Genomic DNA, 14,140 nt, shown 5'->3' with positions numbered 1-14,140 from the left:
GCATAATGGGACGGGGTGGACCAATGGAAATCACGCAGCGCAGCAACATTCCGGGCAGTCGTCCAACAGCCAGAGAAGGGCCGAGACAGATGCGTGTGCCAAACACAATTACGCCGTCCGGCCCGATCTGACGCGACGCAACCAGCTCCAGCGATACGCTCCGCCACAGACTGCCTAAGGACGGCATTAAATTCACGGGGAGAATCTGTGTCAACTTCTATAGCCCCCTTCACACGTCAGAGGGACGGAGAGAGGGAGTGAGAGAAAGAGAGAGAGAGAGAGAGAGAGAAAGAGAGAGAGGTAGACAGTAAGGGAAGGGGGGGTTGGAACTACTGTTGCTAGCCCTGGAACAAGCTAGTGCCAATCCTTGGCATGCCTTTAAAAACGTCTCTCGAGCCACGGCTGCCGAACAGGAAGCATTTTCCAGGGGCAACATCTGGAAATATTTTCTTGCGCAAACTGAGGGCGAGGGAGAGACAGTGAGAGCAAAAGCAGAAGAGAGGGAAAGAGAGAGAGGGAGGGAAAGAGAGAGAGGGAGATAGATAAAGAGGTGGGGGTTGGGCGGTCAGACGGGGAAGGCAGGGTTGTAAAAAAAACTGCAGCTGTTGTTTAAGATTCTCTTTGCTGTTTAATGATGGATACATGCCCCCCTCCACCACACACCACTAACCCACACTACTCCATACGCACACACATGGAAAACAACGTCGGGTAAGGACAACAACTACTGTTTGCCCTGAAAAGACGCAGTCTGTTTCACAGATAGCATCCAGAGACAGGCAAATGAGTTGCAAATGTTGACTCGACTTCTCATCTGTCTCTGTTACTGCTGATGCTGCAAGAGGACAGGTCAAGTCTCACATCTCAAGTCATTAGACTTCATGGCTTTTGACCTCTGATGTCCCTGATCATTAGACTTCATTATGAAAATGCAAGGTTGGACTCCATATCTCCCTTGTCCATGCACTGGCCCAACAGCGGCACTATAGTAATCTAATGAAGTTTTTTAATTGCCACTTTGGTTTTCAACTCTTATTGCTAAGGGTCTCTTTTTCACTATGTGGCGCACAGCGAAAAAGCAACACACACAAGAAAATTCAAATGTGTTCATAAGAACACAAATCCATCACATATATTGTCAGTAGGGCTGTCAATCGATTCAAAAAATTCATCTAATTAATTACATACTCTGTGATTAATTAATCTAAATTAATCGCATATATAATTTTTGCTGTGAAAGTATTTTAAATATTTAAATTCAAATGAATCATTGAATAATCAGCATTAGTGACATTAAAGTTCAAAAACTCTTTTATTATTATTTTCACTGTTCAAATAATTGCCATAATAATCTATGACATGACCTAATATGCTGAGGAAATAAATTCAAAAGTGCTTTGGGATAAAGTTATTTTTTCACATACAAGGCATTTCAGGCCACAGATATAACCTTGGGGACATAATGAAAATAAATTAACACTCCCCTCAATGTCAACACTTATTTCTTTGCATTGATGTGCGACTATAGAGTTGATGAACTCCGGTGATATGCAAATTCCTTGCTGCAGACATTGCAGAAGACTTTATTTTCAACACTTTATTTTTTATCAACACCATCAGGTCGTTTTTTAAAAGTAAATGTTCCAATCAATGATCCAGGCAGCATGTTTTCTTCTCTCTCCTTCATTTTACAGTCTAATTTTTACTGACTAGAACGGCTCGGGGTCAAAGGTCATACGGAATCGATTAATCTGCACTAATTGTTTTAATCAGTTATTTTTTCTCAAATTAATTAATCGAAATTAATCAGTTATTTTGACAGCCCTAATTGTCAGAGAACGTTCTAAGAAGCTGATTTCTAACAATTAACATTCCAAATTAATCACATTATGAGATGAATTATGACATGAATTAAATATAAACTCTTCAAAACATTCTGCAGCAAACATAATAATTACACAGTGTTTCCCACATAATTGAATTCCATTTGTGGTGGTTGGTTTGCAGAATTAACTTGAATACAACAGTTTTTAACAATTAGCACAGTGTGGTTATGATGCTAACCAGATTTAAGCACAATTTAGTACAACCTGGAAAATCATTGTGTGGTGGTCAATGTTGATATTGTGGTGGGCCGCCACAAATAAGTCAATGTATGGGAAACACTGTTACATACCTGTAGGGATATCTTATTTAGAACTGACTGATCAGATTTAACATGAATGTCAAAAAGAGTTTTTATTAGAAATACTAGCCTATGTTATATTATGAACTCATCAATGCTTCTACAAGGCTGCAGCTTTATTTATTAATACTCTTCCAACATTGCATTGCATCCATATGTACACTATAGAGATTATCCCAAGGACTTAGGGTTCACATGACAACAGTTTCTAATGTTTAATTTGGCAACAGACAGGCAACAGGCAAACATCTAGACCGTGGAAAATGCTGAGCATCAGACTACTCTGAAATGCAAATACGAATGAATATGACTGTGACTTCAAATAGGCTAGATGGAGAGAGGCGATGAACGAGAAGAAACACACACACAAGAGGCATAATTTAAACCAGTCTCCTGATATGACTGTTTTGTTCTAAATATAGGCTAGACCTACCCAGCATTTAGGCTAAGTCTCAGAGCTGATTCACAAGAGAGGAACAGAGACAAAATGTCTGTCTTGGGTGTTATGACTACAGCCTACACATACATGCTATTTACTTAAGCAAGAGTTTCAAAGGAAACGTATACCCCAAGTCTGCCTCGCAACCTCCTTCACAATATCAGAGGCCAAAGGAAGACCTTGAACATCTTGTACACCAGAACATGAGACAGAATATTCTGCTGCTACTTGTGCATAATGCAGCACATACTGTAGCAAATTAAGACAAGCTCAGTGGCTTGCTGTCATTTTCTAAATCACACAGAGCGAGAGAAGTTTTCAATATCCCCCTGCTTTGCACTTTTGACTGCGCAAGATTTAGATCTCCGCTTCGACTAGAGGTCAATCGGTAAGGTTTAGGGAGTCCGCGGGGAACTGCGAAGGGCCTCCCTCCAACGTGCTGAGTCATCATGTAGATGAGGCATGCCAGCTATCCCACGCAGCAAGTGTTTAGCCCCTCCAGGGATTGCATGGCTACAGCCACCGGGCTTAAAGAAAAGCCAGCTGGACTGAGATTCCTCTCGAGAAAGCCCCCAACTAGACAACTCAACCAAGTAGCCAATGTCTATATCAAATGAATTACAAATGCTAGCATGATAGGGGTGAGGTCATTCTTCTTTGCGGATTTATGGGTGCTCAAGTGTGCTGACGCGTTGCCTCAAAGTTCTGAGATATCAAAGCAGGGATATGGCAATCTCTAATTGGGCAGACTGGGTTGAGAGTCTTCATGGGCTCCACCCAAATGATTCACAGTAATGGTCAACTGGGATGACTTCATGCTGGCACATGACTGTGAGTAGCCCTCTCTCAGTAGAGAGAACTCAGGGTAGGTAGTGGTCTGGAAAATAAATGACTGCTATTGCTTTAGAAATGTAACTACAACATGATGGATGTTCGAAAAACTGAACTATGACTACGCTCTCAAACTACTCTGTGTTTGCTTTCAAAAGATATATCACTCTTTATCTCGGCGGTAAAAGAGACCATCCGTTAACTCAGTACATATCAGGCTGTCGCAGCTGACAGACGTCATGACTCATGATACTGACCTGGATACTTAACCTGATAAGAAAACCATTTAGAGTACCAGTACTGTTGCACAAATACATACAAATACAAATATTCTCAATCCCAACACAAACCTCGGAATGCTCGTCTATATGAATTATGAAATCAAATTCAACCGATGTCTCACCATCACAGAGCGTAAAGTCTCAACGGTGGGACTTTAATTTCGGAGTCTTCCCTTTGGGAGTGTCAACTGCTCGGAAGGAAATCAGGTAAGAATCATGTCAGACGTGACCTTTTACAATTAGTCCCCTTTTATTTTTAGAGCATGGAAGAAAAATGAGACTGATGGTCTACTTTTCGAAGTGAGTGACAGTGTGGGGGTATTTCAAAGACCACGCTTGATTCATCAAACACAAGAAAATGTAGATTCAGAACTAACGCAATTTAGATTTAACTAATTCAGATTTAGAACTAATGCAATAATTGTTTATATGTGCCGAGTCCAATAAAGACACCACACTTCCAAATAAAACCAAACATTAAACCAAGATAATGTTAAATAAAACAATCTCTACTACAGAGCTATTTCTTTTATTAAAACAAAAACCTTCACCAAACTGTTGGTATGTCCAACAATTCAAATAAGCACAGACTTCCTGTAGGAACACCCACTGATGGAGGTAGGAGTCCAAACCAAAAGCAGTCATTTCTAGGTGGAAGAATGATAATATCAGATGCAATGCCTGCATGCATACAGCACAATTACTACTCCTAACCTTCTATTAGACCTCTCTTGCAAATGTCAAGGACATCGGGTTAGACCTTGGGTCACTGGTGGTGGTGCTGCTGGAAGCAAACCAACAGGCAACCACCCAAGCATGCTCCCTCCCTCACTCCCATCCAAAAACACAAAGCATGAGGATCACACCTCCAAGACAGAGGCTGGTGCGAGAGGACAGATGGTGTGCAGGTAGGAAGGTGGCTCCGGCACCCTTGCGGTGACCTGAGGAGATTAGTTAGCGACAACGGAGCACCCCTTTGCTTCGCCCCTCCCACAGATGAAGCTATGGTTTCTGGAGGGGAGAGAGAGCCAAATGGTCATCACATTACAATCAGTCCCGCTCACTCTTGCTCGGGAGGTAGAGGTAGAGAGAGAGAGAGAGAGAGAAAGAGGGAGAGAGAGAGAGAGGAATCACATCATAAGGGATAAATACATGTAGGCAGAGACACTATGCATGATTAATCAGGGTGACATATTTGACTGATTATGGCTGGGAAGCCTCAGCCTCAGGGATTATGAAATTTTAATTCCAAGCCATTTATAAACACACTTGTTTTTTCTGCCCTCACGAAGGGGTCTGTGAAATAAAGGATCAGAAACTCTGAACCCGCCACTGATTCTCAAGAGCACCAAAAGAGCCCACTTCTAAAAGACTGCCTTCCTCAAAGGGACAGGTTCAGTCCAATGCCACGAGAGTGAACCCCAATGGCCAATGGCTTTGGCCCCTCTAGGATTAGGGTAACCCTGACAGCTGGTTCAGTTTTAATGTGTTCATTGGCTAATCTAGGAGGGACTGCCCACAATAGTGAAAGTCATCACTGAGCACAGTCCAACTCATTGGGGCACCACGTCTTCCTTGTTTTTCATGGTTCTTCCGTCAAAAACAGTTCAGAGGGTAGACAACTCCACTTCTCTTCTGATAGGAATTCAAACAGGGAAGTGGAGAAGTTTTACCAATTATTTAGGCATCTCGAAACCCCAAGTGGGACACAAGACTTCCAGAATACCAAGCTGGGGTGGAAGCAGGATGCAAAACGGGATGGAAGGCTTGATAAAAGCAGCATATTAAGTCAGTGGCCATCCAGCCATGCCACTCCACTAAACACGCACACACACACACACACACACACACATACACACTGCATGAGCAACAGGAAAGAAAGAGAGCCATGTTTCCGTTGGAGAAAAAGAGGGGGAGCTAACTTTACAAATGAGTATTTCCAAACTCTGAATAGATGGAAATTTCTGGAATTAGACTACAGGCCTACAGGTGTTTTTCCCTTCTCTCCAGGCTGCTTGAAAGGGAACACATTTCATTACCCTGCTAATAGCTGGTAGTGAGAAACTGTACACTCGTTAAAATAATTGGATGATATAATAAATAACTGTGAGGCAATTAAGCATGCTTTCAACGCCATGGAGGATCCCATACAATCAACGATTCAGGCTACTTTTAATGAAACACAAGAAAATCTCAGAGATACAAAGCAGACAAACTATTTGAGTTAACCAAAATGAATAAATGCGTTCTATCCAAATGGTCGTGAGAAACGTACAGCTCCAAAACTTCCCTGGGAGTCTGTAAACTCACTGAAGGGGTTAGCAAATATGAAGTTCATCTCATTCACTATGTCCACACATTTATTATCACAGAAGGTGACGAGTGACATGCTAAGTGAAGAGGGCTAGTGGAATAAGCCAGGCTATTGCCCAGGCAAGTCCTCATTTTACAGAGTCAGCAGAAGGTTAGGTTATAATAGCCTTACTGTCAGACTGAAACTCGGTGACCCAAGCTATTATCTTCAGACCACTAAGTCTGCATTTCTCCATCAGATCATCCAGCCTGTTTATTTATAGCTGGATGGACATTTAGTAACGCCTAGTTAGCAGCTGTAGTCCTGTGTATTCTGAGACTCATGTATAGCCTATAATGAAACATGTACCATAGCATGGTATATCTATCGGCTGACAGACTGAGATGTTAATAAGTCGCCGTGGTCAGAAAAGGTTGCATTCATTCAACTCCATTTCCAGCAAAAAGCTCTTACAACCAGCTTGGGCAGGACACATTTTTAAAACAGTTGATAATCAGGCTACATACTGAGATCTGTAGGCTGTTTCTTTTGCGAAACGACCCGTTAAAGGCTGGCATGAACACCCCGTGCTGAGGTGGAAACACTGCACACAAACGTCTGTCGTGATCCAAACCTTTAGAGTATCCAGGGCTAATGACTTTTAAGTCTTTATTGCGCTTCACAATCGATTATGTGCTTGTTCACACACCTTCACTAATAAAGAGTATTTGGTTTCTTGCTATGCTTTTTTTTCCCAAGCTTTGTTTCTCTCAAAGAGGTAGGAAGGGCAGTGTCAGCCTTTCATAACAAAAGATAAAAAAAATGATATATATGTATATCTTTTAAGAAAAAAATTCTCCTCATGTTTGGTAACTGTTTGACAAAGGCCTGGCCCATTTCCTGCGATTGCCATAGGGGCTGCACAGGTCTACGCATCCGGTGCTTTCAAGGGCTACTAGCACTGATGCTTTCGTAGAGAGGCAGTGGTCAGGGCTTCCACTTCAGAGGGATTATACAAGATATCTTACTCATTAAGACTGCATGAAGCACTTGCTAATTACAGAGCAGGGGACTTATTCACATCAGAGCTCTAATCGCCCTCAAAGCTTTCAAAACTAGGGCAAAATAAAACTCTTCAATATTCCCTATGAGTCGCAATCTATCAAACCGATTGTAACTGAAACAATTTGTCGGCGAATTAGGTGAAAGTCCGGTCTGACGGTCACACCCTTGTCAAGTGATCCACTTTCACATACAAATGAAAATAAAACAAAGAAAAAGGCCCACATGCTATTTATTTCACACAGAAAGTGTAAGACCATTCCTTGTTCTACAACTAACTCTCATATCTCAGGAAATAAGTGAGCACAGCTCAACTGAAATCCAACTGACAGGAAACTTAACATCTATTTTCTTCTATGAACAGAGCAGCTGACAGAGCAGCAGACAAATCTATAAGAGGCGCTGAACAGACAGGAGAGGAGAGAAGACACTTACTGCTGTACTGCTGCAGTTTCCCACCACCAGAACAGTCTCGAGTTTTACAGTGCCGGCAAGCGCTGACCTCACTCTGTTCTATTCTCTCGCTCTCTCTCTCTCTGTTTTTCTCTCTCGTCCTCTCCTTTCCTCCCACTTCCTCCCAGAGCCCACACCAAGCTCCACCACCACACCCCAGATGGTATGCACCATACTGCAGCACAATTCCCTATTTTTTTTCCCTTTTCAAGAGAACTGAAGAATGGAAAAAAACGAATCGGAGAATCTATCCTCCTCCCACCTCAATGTGGTGTTCCGCACTGCCTCTCCGTCTCTCTCTCTCTCTCACACACATATACACACACACGCGCGCAGACACACACACTCTGTGTCTCTCCTCTCTCTATCTCTCTCTCTTCCCCCCTCTGTTTTCTTTTCCTGCCCCTTTCCCTTCAAGAGGCACCTGGTGTGGCGATCGGACTCCTCCCGTCTCAGCTAGCGACCGCGTGAGCTGTTGTCATTCCCCCCGTGGAGTCGAGTGCCGGAGGCCCATGCCTAGGATTTTCTCTCGCAGCAGCAACAGCGCAGGAAACACGAGTGGCCGATCTGCTGCTCAACTCTCGGGCTCAAACATTTCCAGCCAGGCCCTCTCCCTCCCACCGGCCCCCTCCCCTCCGCACCCCCTCTGCTACGACCAACCCCTTCCTGCCCACCCACCTCCAGCTAAGTCCCTCCCCTGTGGTCCTCTAGCCAATAGCAATGCAGATTGCCTCTGTGGTTTTACTGTTAGGTGCAGAGTTGCAGACAAGCAGACTGACCTTACAGATTGTGATGACAACCCTGCCTTTACTTTACTGATCTTGAAGGTATTTCCCCATGCTCCTCTCGGCAGCATTGGCTTTATTTACTTTTCCTCAACTATTTTACTTGACTATTCAGGAAGGTTCAAACTAGAAAATTTAGGAGGAAAAAGTGAAAAATAAATCTCTAAACCGGGAACATTACAAAAAGTAGCATATAAGCTAAATTTAATCAAATGTTTTAAGAATATATCGGAACATTATCAGAATTTTGAGCAAAAAGTTAAAGCCAAAGTTAAAGTCTGTTCTTTTCAGCCCTCTGGACTCTTTACATATACCGGTAGTCGTAACCATGAAAATGGGGAGACAGCAGCAAGGAGACGGCCTCCTCCCTACCTTACTGCCGGTAAACCCTCTCCACCATCACGTGAGGTGGGAGGTGAGGGTGGCTGGGGAGGGGGTTTGGGATGGGGATGCAGCAGTGATGCAGAAGTGATGAGTCAGAGCCCTGTTCACGATGCTTCCACTGGAATCAATAGAACAGCTGTTGTCTCTGGCGCTTCGGGCCCTCGTTCCCGTGAGTGGACAGCAATTATGTGACAGCGCCGAGAGCTTTTACAAAGGCGACGGCGGCCGAACATTAAAACGACACACACTGGTCAAACATCAATGGGGCAAGACGTGCTCTGACTAGGTAGCTGCTGAACTAACCCTAATAACCCCTCAGGCCAGCTTCAGAGCTTAAAGCCTTTCACTGGGTGAACGGACCATTTGGGTTTTTTTCCCACCTACCTGTCAAAAAAGATCAGCTCGTCATCATACAAGGTGGGCACTCACCAGACAATTCAACGGTACGGACGTATCAATATTGTATTAGCGAAAGATTTTCTGGCTTAAAACTGTACGACAAAGTGTGGTCACATCACTTTTCAAAAGGTCATTTAACATTACTGCAGTACGACTGCTATTTAATTAATAGCCTTAACAAGCAAACGTCAAATGTTGGATTGATTTTTACAGTATATGCCCATATCACTCCACAACAATGCAGTCATCTAGTCCATATGCCTGTGAGGTCATGTTCTCAATGTGGCACAAAGCAAAAGAAGTCTCCAACAGGAAGAAAACAGTGTTGCCTCCAGAACAAAACATCCAGGCGTTACTTCCTTCCTTCAAGCTATCCACACCCAAACTCACGTCCTGGCTGACCCTTCACCAAATGAGGGCCCAGCAAAGGAATACTTTGGCTACATTTCTCATCTCCAAATTAGACATCCATTAGTCAATTTTCTGACGAGAAACACGATGATGGGTGGGTGAATTCTTCCATAATGGTGTTCACAACTAGCCTAGGTGAACCCAGACGAACCTGTTATCTGAATCTGAATTTGCTCTGTCATTCTGTCTGGAGACCTTCCCATTGAATCTGATTTCAAATCACCAAAAACCAAGGAACCAATTATAAGCGCTTATCCAGCATGGTTTGCATTTATATGATGACAGACAAAGGAGTGCAGTTAGCAGTGCGGTTCCACACAACCAATGGCTGTGCACTGATGGCATCATAAACTATATGGACGTTTTATTTTTGTATTTTATATGAAATTGAGTTAACAACTGCATTTAAAAACTTTATTCACAAGAAAAATGTGTTTGCTATTCTTCCGAAAAACTTTGGTAAGAGTTCAATGTACCAGTTTAATTTCACTGCTGGTTATGCCCCTTTGAATCAGAAGTGGATGAACGGTCCTCAAATCCAATCTCAATCTCCGTTGAGAAGCAGTCTGGTGTTCGCCAGGCTATGGCTAATAAACAACTAAGCAGGATCAGGTCTCCCAATAACATTGTCTCAACGCATTACGATGACTTTACGAGTATACCTTACTAAAGTTGTTTACTTTTCTCAAAGGCGTGTAATTTACTGTTATTCACGTAGGTCTGACCACGCCTGAGTTGAGTATGACTTGCATGACAGCGCTGCTTATCATAATATCAACAAGAAATATGCAAATAAAAATTGAATATGTTACCAAGTACAGCATAAAGTCTGCAGGCAACATGTTACCCACAGATTCCCGTTTTAAAGGGATTCAAATGTTTAGGCCTAGGCCTAAATAAAGCACAAAATGTAATGCCGTATACGGTCTTCCTTGGCAGTAAGTGCATGTGTATTGTGACTTACATGACATTTTGAGTCCAGATAAATCTTACGGACATATAGCTTCCAGAAATGATAAGTATGAATGTTTCGGGAAACATGTCAAAACATTAAGGTAGAGCTTAAGGTATAACTTGCGAATGACAAAATGTTAAGAAGTTTTGAGAAATTAGGCCCTGGTCTTCATTTCAATCCTTGTGAAACTGTGGTCTGGCAGTATTTACATCTCTACATCCCATCAGTCCACAGACCTATAATGTATGCAAAGTAAATGCCGTAGAAGGAGAGAAAACCTTTTTACATCTTCAGCACAAGGGGAAAAAAACAGCATTGCCAGCATTGTAATAGCAATGGCCACATGTTAAAGAAAAAGGCTAAATAAGTTCTGCAGCCCATAAGGTTCTGCAGAAACATTAAAAAAATACCCTTTTAACATGTCAACCTTGACATGGACATAGCCAGGTGCTCTGGCTTCATCCCAAGAAAACACGATGCAGTAGATTAACTATAGAGTTTGAGCGGTGATCTTAGACTTTTTGGATGAGCAAAATTTATAGCAGTGGGCCGTTTTCAAACGTAAGCATACCATAGAAGGCAATGCAGCACACCTAGAGGAAGTTTATGTTATCCAGTGTATAATTACAGCAGCATGTCATTTCAACTGAAAGACTAGCTATGTTATCATAACATAGACATACCCAATAACAACATAATAATCTAACTATTACAACGTGTTATATTCAGTCTATCATTGCCACTGACATCAGACTGCTGCAGTGTTCTGCAACCGGGCAAGGGGCCTAATAAAAGGAGAGAAGAAGAGGGAAAATATAGCCAAACAACATAGCAAATCCCATGAGGTCTGAGAGACAGAGCTCTACCACAGGGATATATAAATAAATATATATATAAATAAAAATAAATAAATTAAATAAATAAATAAAAATCCCACTGCCTGAGAGCCGGTATGACATCCTTTGTCTGTTTGATGGTCTGTCTAACAACACAATCAGAACCATCAAATACAAATGTACACAAATCCTTGTTTTTACCATAGGCTATTTGTGTATTTTAAAATGCACCTTTAAACATGGCTGTACACAAAATGATTCTACAAATCTAGCATTAAAAGAAACCGCCATCTTAGAAGATGTTGCAATGTTTTTAAAGAATATATACCTTGTTAATTCTGTAGTAATGCAATCATTTACACATTTGTTCAATTTAAAAGATTGACAGAAAGATGCTGTGAAACAGCAGCATCACAAAATCGACCATGAGGTTCTGCCTACTCAGCGCTAGCTGTAGACTAATTAAATATCAAGTTGCAGTGTTCAGTTTCTTCAAAGAAGCCCTGCCAGTAACCATTACACTCTGGTTTGGTCAACATGTTAATCAAACCAGAACAAAACACTTTCTTTGTTTCTCACGAAAACAAAAACACAAACAAGAGTTATTCAGTGAAATAAAGAATGAGAAAGATGAACCAACCAAAAGGTATAGTTTCACTGTTCCATTATACAATGTGTCAAGTCCGTAATTAGAGTTTCCAAGGATACTGCTGAGGACAACACACCAGAGGATGTCTCTGAATCTAATCTCCATTAAGTTCAGATGCAAATCAGATTCAAGAGATCTCTTTGTGTAGAATATGACCCCTGAACACATAGAACCCACCCCCCATCCATTAAACTCATTTTGCTCTGTAATGGGGAGAGAGATATTGTGCAAGAACATTTAATATATGTATGCATTATAATAATATGCATGGCCCACTCTCTGTAAACAACTAGGAGTGTCTGGATATCAGATAGGCCTAAAGGAATTAAACTTCTATTTGGGTCATCCATGCATTAAGATTTATTAAGACTTACCAAAGCATCTTAACATACATCCTATTTCATAATTTCTTCTCAGCAATTCCATAATAAGCCTACTCGTTCGCTTATTAATGTCTGAATATTACTGCCACATTGGTATGCAATACTTCTACCTGGTTACATTTTGTTGTTACAGTCACCAGTATTGTTTGGCTTGTTATAGCATTTTTTAGTTAGATGTCTTGATACCTCTGACAGTACTATGTTGCTAAGTGATCTGAAGGGCACTCGTGCATCGTAATACCGTAAGTTAGATGTCTCCATGGACATCTCTCTTCCCCAGTCTGCTTGTACGGACCGGTGGTACGGACACTTGGGGATCACAGCAAATGATGCAACAAATGTCTAATAAGTGGTTGCAAAGCTAGTTGGATATTTCTTAAAGGTTATGCATGATCTCACAAACTGACATGCCCACATGGACATCTTTTAGCTAATGCATCAAATATGCTAAACATATATGTGATCGAATTTAAACATAAAGTGACTGTTTAAGTGTAAGTGATTGTTTAAAGTGAATAGTTTTTTAGACTACAGATGTCACAGTAATGTTAGATGAACGCTTTCACTAACTTGTGGAACAACCGCATAGTTATGTTAACGTTAACGTACAATAAAAAGGTAACATTGCCAGGGATACACCATTCTAGCCCGTGAAGTCCACAGTCTGCCGGCGTGATTTTCAAGCAATGACGACATACTAACACGACACCAAGGAGCACGTTTTTGTCCCCATCATGAATACTGAGAACTTGCCGTTATGGCATGGCTGATAAAACGTCATCATAACGAAGTTAAGGGCAAGGCGAAAATGTAATTCATTGCTTACATTAGCCTGCACGGAGAATGAATTTCACACATGCATCTGATCCATAGATACCTAGCTAGCTAGGAGGATACCCTCTACGTTAAAGCGTAATTTATGTGTCAGCATAACTTAGCTGCTAAATGTATGAGCTATCTAACTGCTAACAGTAGCGAAGTCTGGCATCTTTACTCCAAGTTCATTACCTGGTCACGCGAGTGCTTACGCATGTGAATAAGCTCGCTATTCTAGTTAATTTCCCCACAAAGGCAGGCTATAATTAATGAAGAGCCATCATAACATATAATAAAGGTAGCTAACAGTTAGCTGACTTAACGTTACCTGCTTACCTGACCACCATGACCTGCGCTTCTGGTATGTATCACCAACAGACAGTAGCTAGCTCGCTACCTTGGAGTGAGTTTGGTCGACGGTCTCGTTTAACTCAGTCCTCAAGTGACGAGCAAAGTGGGATGAATTAAGGCTGTAGTGACTTGAACCCCAAAATGCATGTGGAGTTAAGGAAACTATTTTTTCCAGAGAGGTGCAAAGATTTACCTCCAGCTACTGTTACTTTGCTGTAAGGCGGCTCGAGCAACAAGCTCTCTGACAGCTGGGAGGAGAAATGTAGTTAAGGGGTATGTATTTTGTAAATTAATAATAACCGATGTAATAATAGTGATATATGAATAATCTATGTGGTATAAACCATTAATATAGTAGTTATACAAAAGAATGCCAATATTTGCTGTGCACAGAAGAAATTTGTAGTTTAGAGAAAAATATCAAAAGACGGTACCACCCTATTACAGTCCAACTTGGAATGCTCCTAATGAATGTCAGTATCCCGGGAAGGGCAAGGGTCTGCTTGTTGCCTTGGAAACAACCATGAATCTCCCGGGGTAGAATGGATGTAGGCTACCCTGATTTTAATCAACAAATATAAAAATGGCTAAGAAGTCCTTCATCCGGCAGATTAATGTTCTCAAACA

The 14,140-nt window shown here is 41.7% G+C and overlaps 1 protein-coding gene across 10 annotated transcripts in view; it reads right to left on the bottom strand.

Moving 5' to 3' along the window:
• mbnl2 (muscleblind-like splicing regulator 2) overlaps nt 1–13,714 on the bottom strand; it is a 57,309-nt gene extending 43,595 nt beyond the window's left edge. For 8 of the 10 annotated variants that reach the window (XM_076303579.1, XM_076303576.1, XM_076303581.1 and 5 more), the window contains exon 1: nt 7,969–8,165. The gene's annotated coding sequence lies outside the window, so the exon portion shown is untranslated. Of the gene's footprint in view, nt 1–7,526; nt 7,915–7,968; nt 8,166–13,498 lie in introns of those variants that run through there. The other 2 variants (XM_076303578.1, XM_076303577.1) reach the window with 2 other exon arrangements.
• Between the last annotated feature and the right edge of the window lie 426 nt (nt 13,715–14,140).

Source organism: Alosa pseudoharengus, unplaced genomic scaffold, assembly GCF_046254945.1.
Source record: "Alosa pseudoharengus isolate Yale_2024_CS ecotype anadromous, Long Island Sound unplaced genomic scaffold, YU_APseudo_1.1 YU_APseudo_1.1_scf_24, whole genome shotgun sequence".
Taxonomy (NCBI): domain Eukaryota; kingdom Metazoa; phylum Chordata; class Actinopteri; order Clupeiformes; family Clupeidae; genus Alosa; species Alosa pseudoharengus.
This window is presented reverse-complemented; position numbering and strand designations above follow the sequence as displayed.